Source organism: Camellia sinensis, chromosome 8 (genome assembly GCF_055761805.1).
Source record: "Camellia sinensis isolate YWXY chromosome 8, ASM5576180v1, whole genome shotgun sequence".
Classification (NCBI taxonomy): Eukaryota; Viridiplantae; Streptophyta; class Magnoliopsida; order Ericales; family Theaceae; genus Camellia; species Camellia sinensis.
The window spans coordinates 69935660-69954379 of record NC_138968.1 but is presented as its reverse complement, the minus strand read 5'-3'; the positions used below and the strand labels follow the sequence as shown (position 1 = coordinate 69954379).

At 39.1% G+C, this 18720-nt stretch overlaps 1 pseudogene; it reads left to right on the top strand.

Annotated features, from left to right (window-relative positions):
• Positions 1-563: 563 nt before the first annotated feature.
• Positions 564-18720, top strand: part of LOC114269782 (uncharacterized) — a 36625-nt pseudogene continuing 18468 nt past the window's right edge.

Genomic DNA, 18720 nt, shown 5'->3' with positions numbered 1-18720 from the left:
AATATTTTTTTTTTTTTTTCAATATGCAATAAAAAAAATAGTGAATCACATTATTTTAACTAATAAAAAACTAATTAAGACATCACATCAAAATGACCCCATCAAAACTGGTTAAGTTCACTCACTCACATTGTCACTACGACATGACCCCAACAAAACAATAAACTAATTAATTAACAGCATGAAATTAAGGTCACCACTCTCCCTATTAATACTAACCTCGCTTACCACTCACTCACTCACTCAAATCTTTCAAAGCAAATCAAAGGTTAGAGTATGTAACTAATCTCTCTCTCTCTCTCTCTCTCTCTCTCTTACCAGTCAGTCAGCTTTATATTTTGGCTTTAGTATACTGTCGGCCCTTTTTTTATCAATTGATCTTTTGTTTGTTTTTATAACGTGAGAACTCAAAACACACGTGTACCTTTTTTGGATTAATTTATGTTGTTATTCTTCGCATATACATACATACATACTTTTAATTAATTAAAACATCTTTTTATTTGATTAGGACTTGGAGAATGAGTTCAAGAATGTACTTTTGCTTTGAGAAGACACTCTCGATGTCAGATGCTACCAAAACCATCTTGGAGGTACCGCGTTACGCAACTAATTTACCGGAAGAAAACAAAGAAGTGGTGGTTGTAAGGGATCAAACTGGAAGAAAATGGGTGTTTGAGGTGGCGATAAAGAATGATGAGAAGCAAAAAAGGTTGCAAGGCCAATGGAGTGGTTTTACTAAGGCTCATGGTCTCATGAAAGGTGTTATTGTCAAGTTTTATTTCAATCCCATTCAAAATTTATATTCCGTGGAATTCGAAGGCCAACTGCTCAGGTCGGGTTTGAATTTCTTTTTCTTTTTCTTTTTCTTTTTTTTTTTTAATTTTTTTGAACTTCAAGTAAAAATATTTAATTAAAATTTTAAAAATTTAATAAAGAAAAAAAAATTGAGTTGAAAGTACAAAGATAAGCTTCAAAGAGGAGTAAATTTGTCAGGGGTTAATGGACTCGTGCCAGTGGGGCCGGATATATAAGTCGACAATATAAATGATTCAGGTAGGTAGAAACAAAATATTATAAAATTAAGGTCTGGTTTGTCATGTCTTAAATGAGATAAAAAGTCAAAAAGTTATCACTATTCACAAAACAATATATATATATATATATATATATATATATATAAAATCATGACAGTGTTGTTACATAGGACAGTGTGCAGTGATGGTACACTGTCAACTGATGCTACAAATTTTACCCGGCGGTATTAAAAAAAGTTACACAGGACAGTGTTGTTCAGCCCGTGGGGGCCCATCACGGGTCTTGTTTTGATAATCTGAATTGTGCAATGTATAAAACTCGTTGGATACTATATGCCTGTAAAAAATATTATTGATCGGATATCGATAGTTATATGATCAAATCAGTTTTATATAACAAAATGGACGTTGAAGAAATTAATGGTTGACAAAAAAAACTAATCTAATCAGATAGCTATCGTTATTCAATCAATGTGATATTTTGCAAATATATAGTACTTGACGAGTTCTACATATTCAACGGTTTCGATTATTAAAACGGGACCCGTGGTACGCCCCCATGGCCGAATAGCATTGTTCAGTCTGATCTTGGACTGTAGGCAATATGCTCCTATAATGTTTGCTACCAACCGACTGGCTTCCAGTACAATCCAAGTCAGTAGGTATTTACATATAGTAGGGATAAAATGATAATTTTGTCATTTTATACAACATTTTAATACACATTTTTTCGTAAAAAGTCAAAAAGTTATCTCAAACAACCATATTTTTTGTCCCTACTTTTTAGTCTAAAAAGTCTAAAAAGTATACTTATTTAAAATATCCCAAACAATCCTCTCTCTCTGTCTCTCTCTCTCTCTCTCTATGAATTATTCTACCTATTCTCTCCTCTTTTCATCTACCTCCTCTGGGTGAATGAGGCTACTAGTTTATATACTCTCTCTATCTCTTTCGCTCTAAACTCTTATTGTCTTTTCTTTTCTTTCTTTTTTTTTTTTTGGATGAATTTATGTTATTTTATGCACATATACAATATATTCAATTCTTTTTTCATTCTTCTTTTTTATTTATTTTTTATTTTTTTAACAACATAACATATGCATTTGACTCATCATCACATCGTTTACCTTGTTTAGTGGTTGGAGAATTACTTCAAGGACGGGAAGCTTTGAGAAGAAGCTCTCCGAAGAAGATTTTACCGGCACGTTGGATATACCACTGACTGCAAGTTATTCACTTGATGTGAACAACCAGCCCATCATGGTTGTGTGGGATCAAACTGGAAAGTATTGGGAGTTTCAGACAACAATAGGTGGTGGTGATGGTAATAAAAGGCTGTTGGAACGCGAAAAATGGCTTGAATTTGCAAATCATAATCAACTGGAGGTAGGAGAAACACTGAAGCTTCGTTACTTTCCCACTCGCAATTCATATTCTGCCGAATATGAAGGCCATAACCGCATCCCGACTCTTCAGCTCTATCACTAAGTTATAAGGACAAAATGAGGGACCTGCAACAAGAAGTTTATTTCTCGTTTCAGTTAAAGTCAGAATAAGTTTAGGAATTGTCTTCTACTATTTTTTTCTTTTTTTTTGGGTTTCATCTAAGGATCAATGTGAGCTGTTGTTGCTTAATCCAGTAACCTGTTATCCTATATATATCAGTGGACGTGCTTGCAATATGCTTTGGTTTGTTTGTATTATCATATCATATTTTCATATCACGTGTGTTTTACATTTTGCAAACAATGTGGGTTTTTAATAAATTGTTATTTTAGTAAGCTATTTTAATTTTTGATTATTTTAGTAGGTTAAAATTTTTATATTTGAAAAGATAATTAAATTTTTTTGTAATTAGATGTGATATTTGTGAGAAAAAAAAATAAGATTATAAATTTAATGTGACATTTTATCTTATTAATTATTTTAACTTATTTTATCATTTTATAAATTTTAACTCAAAAAACTAAAAAATGCCTTTGCCAAACACCCCCAATGAATCAATGTTGTTGTGCAAAGTGACTTTTTTTTCTTTTTTGCGCATATAATAATGAATTTGTTGAAACACTTATCATATTTATTTTTCTAGAAAAATAATTTTTAAAAATTTTAGCTACTTTTAAAGATTCTGGTCAATGTCGTTGTGCAAAGTGACCTTTCCTTTTTTAACTTTTAACTTTTTTTTCTTTTTTTTTCCTTCTCTGTGCCTATAATAATGAATTAGTTGAAACACTTATCAAGATATTTTTTTTTTTTTCCAGAAAAATAATTTTTCAAAATTTTAGCTACTTTTAAAGATTCTGAACATTAGATGATAAGATAAGATAGGTGATTTAGATAATCATTATAATAACGAAAATAAATTTAGTTTTTTCCTTTACACCAAAGCATGCGCAATAGAAGGAGGACCCACTCGAATAAGAATAAATTTAAAATTGTTTTGAGAAACAGGTTAAAAGTTGAGTTTTGAAAAAAAAAAATTTAAATGTATAAAAAAGTAAAAATGTGATATAATTTAAAAAAAAAAAATCAAAAAGTCGAAAAAGTCAAAGTTACCAAAATGGGCCTTAGTTGAACCCATCCAAAGTCCTATTTCACTCGTTTATAAGCTATTACAAAATCGTTTTCTCAATGATTAAAAATAGAGAGTGTAAAGAGTTTGATATTTGTGTGAGGGTGCAAAGCATTTATTTGTCTAAAGAGTCAAGATTTAAGGTTGATTTATGTGTGTTTTATAGAACGAATCTAAGGTTTGTTTGGCAAAGAATTTTTTTTTTTTTTTTTTTGGACTAAAATTTATGAAAGGACAAAATAAGTTAAAATAATCAATAAGATAAAATGTCATATTAAATCCATAATCATTTCACTTTTTCTTTCACAAATATTGCATCCAACTACAAAAAAAAATAAAAATAATAATAATAATATCTTCCCAAACACAAATATTTTAGTCTAATAAAATAACAAATAATTAAAATAACCTACTAAAATAGTCAACTTTCCAAATGAGACCTTACAGTTGCCGCTTGTTTTTTTAATTACTTACCCCCCAAAAAAAAAGTTGCCAGCTTTGCTAGATTCATCTTTCTTTTTTCTGTTTTCTTTTTTTTGTCATCTATATACTTATAATTTTTCACACACACAATTATTTTTTAAATTTATTAATTTAATTTAATTTTAATTTAAGAATTAAACTGATATTTAAGTTATTCTTTTTTATGTCTATAAATACGCTATGGCCCAAGCCTAAAGATATTGGGAAAGACTCAAGAGGGCTTCGGCCATGATGCGATCAACCTAGTGGAAAGTTAAACCCATCTTAGAGCTCGTTTGGGATGTGAGTTAGTTTTTGACTTTTTAACTATTTTAGTCTGGCACTAAAAAGTCTCGTTTGGAATAGGTTTTTTGACTTTTGTGAGAGAAAAAATGAAATGATTATGGATTAGATGAGAAATTTGTCCTATTTGGCTGAAATAATCTATTTTGCCTTATATGGCTATTTTAGCCCAAATTGTCTTCCCAAACAAGCTCTTAAAAGATCAGTCGAGCAACTCAATTGGTGGAGAGAGCACTGATGTGATCAATAGAGCCCTTTCCCAACCTAACCAATCCATCATGGTCGATTAACTGAGGTTAACCCAACCTGGGATGGAGCACACGGTCTCACTACTAGAAAAAATGGTATATGACACGGAACTTTTTGCAACGACATACGTTGTCGTCGCAAAAGCTGCTTTTTGTGATGGTTTATATTCCATTGCCAATGGTCACTTATTGCAATGGTAATTTCTATCTCAAAAAGGAAGAAACATATGTTTAATGGTTTTTGCGACAGCAAACCTATAGCCGTCGCGAATGACTCATTTTTTGCGACCATTCTTCCCTTCCGACAAAAATATATATTTATTTTTATTTTTATTTTTATTTTTATTTTTATTTTTGCAATGGGCATCATTATGTCGTCGATCATAGCCATAAAACACCCAAAATTCCCAAATTGTCAAACGCTTGGCGCCTCTGATAGTTTCGTTTCCCTCTCTCTCTCTCTCTCCATCTTTCATCTACGAGTTCACTCCCGCCAGCATCAGTTTGTTGATCCACATTTACCAAGCCGACATCGCCACTTACTCTCTCTCGATCTCGCCATCGATCTCGGTTAGTACATAGATATCACCTCTCTTAGAGCTTTAGGAGTCTTCAACGTTCAATCGGTACCTCTTAAGGTATTGCAGATCCAAATTTTGTATATTTATTTATAGTTTGCACTTATCTGTTTTCACCTCTCTTTTACTTCATTGGAAAACCCTAGAGTTTGAAGGTAATGACTCTCTCTCTCTCTCTCTTTCTCTCAGCTTAGATTTAAGAATTTTGTATTCGATATTTGTATCTACACAAATAATATAGACTATACACTTACAACATGCTTTCTCCAAAACTAGTAAACCAACATTTATTCCCATAACCCAATTCAATAAACCTTTCCTTTACAATAATAATGATTGCAAAGAGAATGAGAGTTGTAATCTTCAAAGTTGCTGCCTTGGGGTCTCCGTCGTTGATTTTGGGGGAATCGTTGTCCACCCTCTAGGTGCTCGACGAAATGCCTCTTTTAGATACATTTTTGTATAAGGATATGTGGTGGGGATTACGAAAAACTCTTCTAAAAGGGTGGTCAAATTAGATGAGTTGCATAACCTATTTTTTTTGTTCCTTTTCAAACTTATTAGGCTTCTTAAGATTCTAAGCCACAAGACTAACTTATTAGCAGTAACTTTTTGTTTCTTGCTCTCCTTTTCGGAGTGTAGGAATGCACTTCAATTGTAGTTTTTAGATTTAATTCTATAATCCTTATATATGAATAAAAATTCTGGAGAGGAAATTTTAATGACTAAAAAAAATTGGAAAATGAGACTTATATGTAAGAAAATCTTTTTTCTTTTTTCTTTTCTTTTCTATCACACCCTTTCCTCCTCCCAATCCCAATCCAATAATTTCTTCCACACCCTATTTTAAAAGTTCCTAATAATTTGTCTTTTACATATTCTGTTCGATCTTATATCTATCACCTAGCATTTCTAATTTCCTATGACATTATGGACCACATTTCTAGTTTCTATTTCCCATTTCTTTTTTGATAATGACAACTTTTCTCAATTCAAAGTGGATGCTGAGAGTTAAATGTTACCTCATTATGATTGCAGATAATTCCTTCATATTGAAACGTGTTTGGTTTGTTTAGTTTGTATCTCAAGATACAATTTTTGAAATTTTTTTTTAATTTTGCTTGGTTCAAATTTTTTGAAAAAAAATTTCAAAATTACTTTCTCTCTCCTACACATCAAGCAATCAATTTTTCTCTCTCCTCTCTTATTCTCAATCATTATTTCTCTCACACACATCTACTCATCTACAACAAAATATCAAATCATCCCAAACTCCCAAATTCCAAAACTATTTTTAAAATATACAACCAAACAAACCAAAAAAATTTCTAAAATCTCCCCCCAAATTTTTTTTAAAAAAATTTATCTCAAAACACAAACCAAACTCACCCGTTATCTTCTGCCTTCTTGAATGTGCTGCTTCACTTTTCTGCATTTGCTTCTTATATTTGCAACTAGTTTTCTGACGTAAGGCCATTTGCCTTTGATATCTATATAGATAGGACAACAAATTTTGCACATTGCTACCCTAGCTTTGCAGTCTCTGTGGGAGTTTTGTATAAAGGAAAGCCGGCTGCTGGTGCTATGGTATATAATCACTTACCTTTCTAGTTTCCAAAAAGAATTTGCATAATTTTGTTAATGGTCCATCGGATTGAAATTTGATATGTAAATTAATATGGTCATTGAAGTTGTTATACTAAATGATGGTTTCCATGGTTGATGTGTTAATCAGAATATAAAACATAGTTGCATAAACCTTTTCATCTTCTATTTTTTTGGCATTGAACTCAACTCAACTAATTTTTGAAGTAGTTTTTGCCCAATTATTTCTTCAAATATGAAGAGCGAATGAGTTTCTCTTCTTCTGACTTGAAGGGATGACAATTGGTTTGTGTTTAAGGTAGAATTTGTTCGAGGCCCTATGTATTGGAATACACGCACGTTTTCTGTAGCTGCTGGTAAGAAGGTTTATCTAAGCAATTATATAACAAGCTCTTTTACATACCAAAATTGAAATATAAAGTTCTAACTTAATATTTGTTACTCTTTATTCTAGGTGGGGGTGCTTTTTGAAATGGGCAAAAGATTCAAGTGAGTCATACCAATAAGGTGAGTGATCATGTTATATCTAGATTAATTATCATAAAAGTATGGTGTGTGGGGTGGTATTTTTGAAGCTTTGAGCAAGGAGTTTGCAACACTTTTGAACTACACAACTCAGGGGTTGCCATTGAAGTATCTTGGGCTGCCTTTGGGTGTGAGCCCAAGTAGAAAGAACATATGGAAACCAGTTGTGGATAAAATAAAGGCTAGGCTTTCTGGATGGAAAAGGAGATTTTTGTCATTTGTTGGTAGGTTGACGTTGATCAAGGCAGTATTATCTAATCTGCCAGTGTATTACCTATCATTGTTTAAGATGCCTAAAGGAATTGCTAAGGAAATAGATAGCATTCGGGCGGCATTCTTAGGGTAGGCACAGACTTGAAGAGGAAAGTGCATATGGTGAGATAAAAGGAGGTAACTTTGAGCAAAAGTCAGGAAGGATTGGGTATTCGGAGAATTAGGGATGTTAATGTATGCCTTTTGCTTAAGTTGTGGTGGAGGTTTGCAAATGAAGGGGAATCTTTATGGGAAAAGGTAATATGCAGCAAGCACAATCTAGAAGGGGCAGACTGGTTTCCTAGTCTAAATCAAGATAATAGGAGCTCAAAAATCTGGAAGGATATCTTGGCTGTGGCAGAGTGTAGAACCAACTTACTTCAATTTTATGTTAATCATTTCAAGATTGCAGTGGGCAATGGCCTTAGAGTGAAGTTTTAGCATGATAAATGGTGTGGTGATGTATGTCTTAAAGAGGAATTCCCTAGATTATTCAGGTTATCTACTGAGCAAAGGGGATCCGTTCAACTCCTTGTTGAAAAGAAAGAAAATTCAAAAAATTGGGTGTTTAGTTTCAGAATGCAGCTGTTTGTTTGGGAGGATGAGGAACTTATTAGGCTCCGAGAGGTACTGAGATTGGCTCCATCTCTTAATCTGGATGGTGTGGACAAACCAGTGTGGTTGGCAGCCAAATCTAGTCAGTCTTTTGTATCATCATTGTACAATTACACAGCAATAGAGGCTGCGGAGTTGGGGTTTCTTAGTAGGTCAATATGGGTGAACTATCTTCCACCCAAAGTGCAATTTTTTGGGTGGCTTGCTTGGAAACATAAAGTAAAGACCTGTGTGTTTCTATAGAGGATTGGGATATTGGATGGGAGTGTATCTACTGATTGTGTGTTTTGCAAAAATGAGCCTGAGACAATAGAACATGTTCTTATCTTGTGCCCCATGGTTTGGAGGGTGTGGACAGGTCTGTTACAGTGGTGGGGCATGCTTTGGGTGGTGCCAAACTCCGTTGAATGTCTACTGCACTGGTGGGCTGGAATTTGGTTTAACAAAGCAGAGGGGAGAATCTGGAAGGCCATTCCACTTGTAGCTTTTTGGTCAATTTGGAAGTGTAGAAATGATTGTGTATTCACTGGTGCTCAACCAAAAATGGGAGAGTTGTAGGAATTAATCATCCTTAGAGTTGCTATTTGGCTCAAGGCTTCATTCAAAGACCTTAATTTCTCTGTTACTGATTTTCTGTTCAACATTTATCAGATTAGGAAATGTATTGGTGGAAGGGTGTGAATCTGTCCATTTGCTGTGATGCTGAAGGGTGTGTTTTGCACTGGTGCTGCTGTGATGCTCTGAAGGGTGTGTTTTGTTGTGGTGCAACTAGTCCAATGTAGTGTTGATGAGCAGTGGCATTTTGCTGTTGTGATCACTGGTGCAACTAGTCCATTGTAGTGTTGATGAGCAGTGGCATTTTGCTGGGCAGTGTTAGGAGTTTCAATAAGGCTGCTGTTGGTGGGTGCTCTGCTTGGCCACTGTAGCATCTTGAACTTGAGCTTTGCTGGTTGATGGAGCTTTGCTGATTGATGGTATGGATCAGAAATGGGAAGGCTGAAATGTTGTTATGAGCAGAAATGGGAAGCCTGCTTTGCTGCGATGCAGATTTCGCATGCTATGTTGTGGCTACTATGCTGGTTTAGAGCACAGATACTCTTAGCTGTAGTCTGCTCTACAGAATGAAGGTGTATGGCTGGGTGTTGCTGTATTTTCAGTGATGATGTATTGCTATGATATTGCTATATCAGATCAGTTTAGGGCTGCTTTGGCACTGGTTCTGCTGTTACTGGTGTTTTGTGGATGTTCTTGCCTCTGCAGAAAGTAAGCCAAGCCCCAGTTCCCAGAGAGTACATAGTGTCCCTTGTTTTGAAGTCTGTGTGGGAAGGCAGCATCAAACATCCATGGTCGCTGCCAGGTGTCTGTGATCTCAGGATTGAGTAGCCAGATTTTGAAGATTTGACTGAGGAGGTGTAAGCATGCTAGGGTGTGTAGTTGAGAGTGTATTTAGTTCAGTGTATGCCAATGCTTTTGTCTTATCTGTTGTCGTGTTGGGTGGTCCTCTTTCTCGTTGGTCTCTCACCAACTCAGGGGTGCTAGCAAATGATAGGATGAGCTAGATGGTGCCGACCTCGTTGGGATGATATAGCTCATTGTGATGCTTTTGCACCTCCCTTTTTCTTTATTGATGTAATTTGCTCTGTACTTGGCACTTGTTTGTTCCATCAATAAAGTTCTTTTTTTGCCGATCAAAAAAAAAAATGTTATATCTAGACGATAATGTTTTATTAAATAGTTTTTTTTTTTTTGATCGACAATGTTTTATTAAATAGTTGACCTTCAATAAGACCGTTTTTTTGTTGGTGTTGGATGTGGAAGAGAGACTGGTTAAGGATGTGCCCAACAACACTATGTTTTATGGCGTTTAGACTCGAGGAATTTTTCCATGAACTTTACATACTTTCAAACCTTGTGATCAGACTCCACTATGGATTTTTGAGCCCATTCTTAGGAAGTCCCTCTTATCAGTTCCTTCCCCAAGCTCCCAAGGAAAAGGAACTAAGAAGAAGGTATTGACATCAACAAACTTATGTTAGACTTTATTATAAGACAAATCAAATGCTTGTGTATATTTCACTTCTTATCTATCTATAAAATTAATCATGTTCCTTCTACTTCTGAAAAAGGATCACATTGAAAAAAATTATGTAAAAGTGTGGTGGTTTAGAGCTGAAAGCTAGAAGGGAAAAAAAATAAAAAATATAAAATTTCAGCTCACTATAGACGTCCCCGAACGTCCCCGGAGGGAAATCCCCCCCTCCCCCCCCCCCCCCCCGCGTTTTGTTCATTGGGCTCACTACAGTTCAGGACTCAATGTCACGGTCCTGTATCTAATCTCGCAGAGTGCAATGCAAGACCGATGAAATCATCAAAGAGTCCAAATCCGAAAAATCATTTTTGAAAACAGATTCTTTGAAAGAAGTGCCAAACATGGACTGCTTTGCCAGATACAGAGTCGCCACCTAAATATTTTATTTTGGGAAATTTAGGAAACCCTGACTCGTTTGCCTAAGGCCACGTGTCCATCATCACCAAAGTTACCTCGGCTCGGGAACTTGGGTACGATTGGGGAAGGTCACTTCGTGAGCACCCCCGCTCACCCGATCAAAGATCGGCCTCTACTAACCATGATATCTAGTTTTGAAAACATTATGCGTTCTTATTCCGGTTATTAGCCTAGATTTACTATGTGATGCGCACAGCATACAAGTATAGACTGGATCGCCTGAATTGGAACGAAACATCTCATGTTTGTTTTGAAAACGGTTTGCTACTCGCAAGTAGGCTAAAATGTGGATTTGCCACCCTTAGGTGGGCTTAGAAAACATGATGATTTGCCACTCTCAAGTGGGCTTAAAACTCACAATTGATGAATTGTTCCAATTCGAATAACCCAACCTTCACCCACAGGCATTCAGGCAGGTATATCACATAAGCAATTAGCCTCATGGTAAGCATGCTATCATGGTAGTCACTCACACACATGCGGGGATGCTAAGGCATAAACACTTACCGAGTACCCCAAGCCAAAACAGAAACTAGTTAGAAATCAATGCATGATCCTAAATATACAGAAATGGTTAATGCAACACATGCAAAATGCAACTATAGTAGGCTCGGTTATTCTAAGGATGGCATGTGAAATGCTACAACTAACAAGTATTCAACTCGGAATTGAAATACAATGCAGTTAGTATGATGCGCCGAGCCCGGTGCATGTAATACAGATGAATGATGCGAACATGCAAGCATAAGTATGCTAATTGAAACATGCCCTAATCTAACCATCATAAGCGGGTAAATAAAAGGGAGAAAGACGTGGGGTTGGAAGACATACATCACACGCACGCACACTTATTACAATTGTGCCCTCGCTCGGAGGGTCCGAATAAATAATACAGTCCGAATAATAATTACAGTCCGAATAAGTACAAAACCCTAATTAATTAACAGTTTAACTAGGAAAGCAAGTAAATTAGCATGCAAGCTATGGACCGCCTCGGCTCTGTTTCGAATGATGAAAGTTGCATGCTTGTGTTGCTTGGCGCGAAAATCCATTGCGATGCCCCGATTCACCTCTGTTTACACTTAATCTCGAAATTTTGTGTGAAGCTCCAGAAGGCTGTTGATTTCTGATTTGCTGCAACAGAGAGCAAGAAAGGGGCATGGCAAAGTATTTTCACATATGTATGCATGACTACTCATCAAGGAGTGTAGTCCTCGATCCTCGTGCCACCAATCACGCATCTCGATGCATGATGGCCGAGGGGGCGAATTTCACGACTCGATGTGAAATGAATGCACGTATAAACACAACAAGACCTAAACTCCATCATAGGTAATCCGGAGTGTCGGCGACCGGGAATTGAGACATGTTCCGTCACTTGGAGTACGAAACGTCCCTCGTTTCCCATGCTTGGGCTAACTCCTATCCCAAACACGATGCAAATGAGATGGCATACACAATGTGACTAACATACAACCTAGCATACACAATGCTCGATGTAACATGGCGTACACAATGCTCTAATATGCAACTCAGCATACACAATGCTATGGACCGAAATGGCATACGCAATGCACGATGGACTTACACCAACATGAGTGAACCTCAGCCACACTCACATCAGTGGCCATTAGATGAAAATGAGACAACCGAAATGTGTGCACACATGCACGAATGCCAAGGACCGAACCTAAGGCATGGAATGCCACTCTACCAAAGCATGGCAAGGATGAAACATGGCATGGAATAGCATAAATTACAGCTCTAAAATAACATGAAATATGGTCCCGAAACATGCAAATATGGCACACAATGCAAGCTAGGGGGCCCGGGTACCAAAACTAGCGAAGTGCGTTACACAAGAGGTACCCAAAGCAATGTACCAAAGGCAAAACCAACCCCAAACAGACCCTAGGCAGGTCTGAAATAGTGGGGAGATGGCCTAAAATGATGGCTCGGAATGCAACGGAATGGAGCTTATTCAATGGTCGGTAAATGAGACATACAAGCTCGACTCTCAAACGCATTTAAAGAGATGAAAACATGGCAACATGGCATTCGTATAAGCTCTGAAATTTGATGAAAAATGATCCCAAGGCATGAAAATACCTCAGTATGTGCATGGAATGGATCTCAAAACTCAAAGCTAAGCATGGACCTTGAACTACAAGCATGCAAAACTAACATTATTCGACCACAAGACCCAAAAACAGAGCTAGGGCAGTCCAAAATAAGCACATTATCAGTTTAAGGCATAGCCAAAATATGCTAGAATCAATGGCCTATAGAGCATGCAAAGAAAGCTAGTGAACCATGAGTTGTTCTACAACTATATGAAGCATATGATGGCTCACCCAACAAGCCTAAAAAAGAAGTATTTTATGCTAAAATATGCCCAAATAACCACTGGAACTCAGTCAACACATGCAAGAATGATGACCCCCTTTGGAAAGCCATGCAAGTGGTTGTTCTACACATACATGATAGACAAACAAAAGGGAAAAACCACCTCTGGAAATGAGTTATGACAGCCCTAAAACCCACCAAAAAGAGCCTGAAATTGGTCTAGGAAGCATGCAATGAAAGGTCCCTTTGAAAGGCCTTGAATGAGATTGTTCTACACATGCATCATAGACATAAAATATGGCCAAAAGGGCTCCGGACAGAGTCAAGGCAGACCTTAAAACTCACAAAATAGAGCCTGAAATGTGACTTCACAACATGCAAGATGGAGCCCCTTTGGAAGGCCAACAATGCTAGTAAACAGAACAAGGGGTGAGAGGGTCACCCCTCTTTGATTTTGAAGCTCAAAAACACATCTAAGCCACTACAAATCTACTGGATTTCAGTGGCTAAAAGGCCAAACCAAGGCCAATGCAAATGCTCAAATGCAAGGCTGAAGACATGAGGAAATGAAGCATTAAAGGGGGAAGATGACCCCAAACAGAAAAGAGTCCTTAAACAAACATGTTTAGAAGATCAAAATAATACTTTTTATAGTTTATGGAAAATCTCAAAAACGCTCACAAGTAGGGCTAAGATATGATGTAAAATAAGCCTACGAAGAGGGATAGAGCATACAAGGAGGCAGATGGCCTCAAACAGAAAAGTGTCCTTAATCAAACTCCAAGAGAAGCTCAAAATAAGACACTTTTCAGTTTATGACAAAGTCCATAAATACTTGCAAATAAGGCTAATCAATGGAGCAAAATAATGCAAAAATAGGGGAAATAGACTCACCCTTGTAGACAATGACTCCAACAGCTTTTGGACCAAGGAAGGAGTTCTTCAACTTCTGAAAATCAGCTCCAAGATGCTTGTTTGGATGGTGGAGGTGGTAGGCTATGAGGTGTAGTGCAAATGGTGCAAGAATATTAGGGTTTGGAGCTTTGAAGAAGAAGGCTATGGAGGGTGGAGTGTATATGCCTTGGCTAAACTTTCTAACCCTTGCAAATGGAGGGGAAGTGTTGGTTTTATAGAGGAGAAGAGCTAAGGCTTCTTGGAGAAGCCTTAAGAGGGGTTCAAAGCTTCTCAAAGAAGCTTAACCAAAAGGGTCAAGCTTCTTGAGGAAGCTAGACCAAAAGGGTCAAGCTTCCTCAAGAAGCTTGACAAAAGAGTCAAGCTTTTCCAAGAAGCTAAGCAAAGGGGTCAAAACCAACTAAAAAAGATCAAAAAGATGGTCAAAGTCTCGGACAGTGGGTCAAATGCTTCACAGCTGGCACAGCTGTGTTGTACTTGAGAAGAGCAAAAAGTAGAAAGCTGGCCGACCAGGGGGAGTGGCCGGCCGACCACCTTAGCTGGTCGGCCGACCAGGGGTCAAAAGGTTCAAGGTGAAATACTGGTCGGCCACCCCAGATTGGTGGCCTCCCAGATGAGTGCAACACAGTTGTATGGTGGAAAACCAGAAAATGTGACCCAAGAGAGAGAAAAACCAGCTTTTTAGTAAAGTTCAAAAGGGTCAAGAAGAATTACTGGTCGGCCTACCCATATTGGTAGCCTTCCAGATGAGCACAACACAATGGTGGTATGAAAAGCCAGAAATTGTGGCTCAAAACTGAGAAAAACCAGCTTTCTGTTCGAAAAATCGGCTTTAGGAGAGAGAAAAAGAGAAAACTGGTTTCCAAGGGGAAAAGGTGGCCTCCCACCATACTGCCACCTCCCTAACAATGAAAATAGGGTCCCTACCAAAAATGGACCAAGACGGATGCAAAACGAGGGTTCGGGGGTCAAAACACGCAGTCCGAGGCCCCGAAAACAGGCTGTTAGGCACCGGAAGTGGCGTATGACCACGAAGGTGGTCTCCCGGGCCACAGTGTCCCTCTAAAGGGAGGAAATAAGGTGTGTGCCAAAAGCCGGAGCCAACGGAAGTAATTAAGCGGTCCCAAACCGAGGCAAACCACGAAACGTAGCCTACGCCACTGAGAGATGGTCTACGAGACCTCTCCCTCCCTTCGGGAAGAGAAAACAGAGAAAACAGGACCTGGTTCGCAAACTGAGGCAAAACACAAAAGAGCCCCGAAGTCCGGGGGCGAGGCTCGCAGCCGAGACTCCACAACCTCAGAACGAGCGCCAGATGCAACATCACCAAGCGCTCAGTTGGTGATGTCTGAGTCTTATGGTCGGTCAAAAATAGGGTGTCTACAGTTGCCTCTCTTTGACAGAACTCGAAAGTCGTAATTGACGGGAGTGAATGTCAAAGCCTAGAGACGACCCATTTTTGACAAGGCCGAAGACTTAGACAAACAGGCAAGGTAAGAAGGATGTGCCCGCAGGCATGCCCGCAGGCAGGGGGCAAGATGCAAAATGATATGCACAAAGTCGGACGTAGCTCATGATCATGCAAAGTAGCAAACTGTAATGAAGCGCACATACAACAGTTTTAAGCAAGAATGCAAAGCAACAACTACATTTCATGCAGTTTTAAGAATGCGGAGAATTATTCTACTCTCGCCACGTCTCACATGGAGAAGATACAATACATGCGCGATTCGTCTGGTTACACCAGCTTCAAATGAACCGTACACACAATATCGTGCCTGCAAAAGAGAGAAACTTAACAAGCACAACATAGTTAGCAACACATGTTCAACACTATATCGAACGTAGACAAACAGGGTGCCAATGGGAAAGTGCATCGCAATGCGAGAGACACGCGCCTGTCAACGCAAGCTAAGCGTGAGGGTATGACAATGCCCATGAAACGTACACAACAATGCAAGTGGTGTGCATGAGAATGCAAGTGACGTGCATAACAATGCAGGATAAGTGCAAACTCGAATGCATGTTTGACATGAAACAACGAGCAAAGAAATGCAAGTTTTGACGAGTGCGACTCAATCGCAACCTTCGGTTTACCTCCTGGAAGGGTCACAACGTGCTCTAAAAGGATGCATTTTTCTCTTGATGAGTGACAATGAAACACGCATCGAAAGTTGGAGTTGAAGTTCCTGCGGAGGGATTTCGCGATGAAAAGTGCACTTTTCTTGTACTTTCCCGGGTGCCGGGGACTCCGATCACTACCAAAATTTGCAGAGACCTTGGAGACCATCTTGGGAACACCACCGACCAGGTTTGGAGTTCACTGGAGGCCACCGACCAGGTTTGAGTGCAGGGGGTGGTCGGCCTGCTAGAAAAGGTGGCCGGCCGACCACCTAGCCCAAATCCGGGGCAGTTTGGTACTTTCACCCTCATTTCTTTAAATGCATTCGGCCAAAGCTTTATTCCTCACAACTTCAGATCCAAAATCACCTTCTCCTCCTTCCTAGAGCATTTTCCCTCTCAGATTTGCACTCTATACGCGTTTTCCAACGCCCCACGCAAAGTTGTTTCGCGAAAACTTTTAGTTCTCTTCACTTTGAACCGATTAAATTTTGATTTCGGAGCGTCTTTTCTCATTTTCACCACTTGAGGTAAGTTTGTCTCAACATTTGGAAAATTTTCTCGGGAGTTGACTTTTGTTGACTTTTACATTTCCCAAGAGTTGACTTTTGTTGACTTTTTTCAATTTTGGCTCATTTTGCTCATTTTTGCAGATTTCTTGAGATGGCGGGTAATTTTCCCCATGACGAAGGTTCTCTAGGTGCCGGAGGCGATCCGGATATCATGTCTCTGCCGCCGAGGATTCGCCCCTTTATTCTCGAGAGGTACGACCCCTCGACGCACATCCTCCCGCGGGCAGTTTTCTATCATTTTATGGATTTTGACGATCGAGCCCCCGTGGATTTGCTATTGCGGGAGCCGGAGTCCTATCTCTTTTATCATGCACGGGAGGTATGTACTTCACTTTTTTTTTACATTTCCTGCCTTAATTCTGCATTTTTCGTGCATTTTATGCTGTGCATGCTTATTTGCTCGCTCTGAACACATTCGCATGCCATACTTCTGCTCATTCTAGCACACAGCTTGTTCTGAATGCTTAGTCTATAATACAGTACTCTGTTTGCATCTTGAACACACAGCTCAATCACTTGAATTTTTTAACACGCAGTTCATATTTGATGGTGAACACGCAGTACACACTATCTCTGAATCTGAACACACAGCTCATATTTGTTTGTGAACACACAGCACACATTTCAATCCTGAACACTCAGCCCATATTTGATTGTGAACACGCAGCACACATTTGTTGAAAGCTGAACACGCAGCCCAAAATTTGAATTTCTGAACACGCAGCCCATATCTTGATTGTGAATACGCAGCACACACTTGTTGAGAGTTGAACACGCAGCCGAAACTTTGAATTTCTGAACACGCAGCCCATATTTGTTAAAAGTTGAACACTCAGCCCAAACTTTGTTTGTGAACACGCAACACACATTTGTTGAAAGTTGAACACGCAGCCCAAACTTTGAATTTCGGAACACGCAGCCCATATCTTGATTGAAAGTTGAACACTCAGCCCAAACTTTGTTTGTTAACACGTAGCACACATTTGTTGAAAGTTGAGCACACAGCCCAAACTTTGAATTTCTGAACACGCAGCCCATATCTTGATTGTGAACACGTAGCACACACCTGTTGAGAGTTGAACACGCAGCCCGAACTTTGAATTTCTGAACACGCAGCCCATATTTGTTGAAAGTTGAACACTCAGCCCAAACTTTGTTTGTGAACACGCAGCACACATTTGTTGAAAGTTAAACACGCAGCCCGTATCTTGATTGTGAACACGCAGCACATACTTCGATTCTGAACGCACAGCTCATACTGAACACGCAGTTCACAGCATTGTATTTGATCTCATTTGCACACAGCTCATACATTTCATTTGCACGCAGCTTATTCATTTCATTCTGAAACTGAATACATGTGTTCATTGTGAATGCAGGTGTCCTCCCGTGTTACACGGGGATATGGCTCCATTGCTGCGAGGGAGTGGTATGCAGAGCTCCCAGAGGCCGTCCGTGATTGGGTTGATCAGGCAGGGTTCAGGCCCTTCTGTACTGGGATATCTCGCTATCCCGCTAGCAGGACGTTAATGGGCACCCTTGTGGAGAGGTGGTGGGACACCACCAATTCCTTTCATTTCTCAGCTACCGGGGACATGACTATGACCCCATTCGACTTTGCTGTGTTGACAGGCCTCGACGTGGGAGGCTGGGCGATCCCTTATGATGAGGGCATGGACGAGTGGGAGGCCGCCTGGATTTATCTATTAGAAGCTCGCCCACCCGTCGATCGATCCTCGGGCCGAGTCCGGTACACCTGGTTTTCTTCATATTTCAGACAGAGGGAGCCCGAGACTCCCGAGGAGATAGCACAGTACACCCGAGGGTTTTTGATGTTCCTCTTCGGGACCACTCTGTTCGCCGATAGGGGGAACACCGTTGGGCTATATCTGCTGAGTGCCCTGGTAGACCTCTTGCAGGTCAGTTAGTATGACTGGGGTGGCGCCGACTTGGCTACCCCCTATTGCTACATGAGCACGACCTCCCGTGGACGAGAGAACATAGTTGGTGGCTATTGGAGAGCCTGGGAGGTACCTTCTGCCCTCTTGATTTACATTTCTACTTTT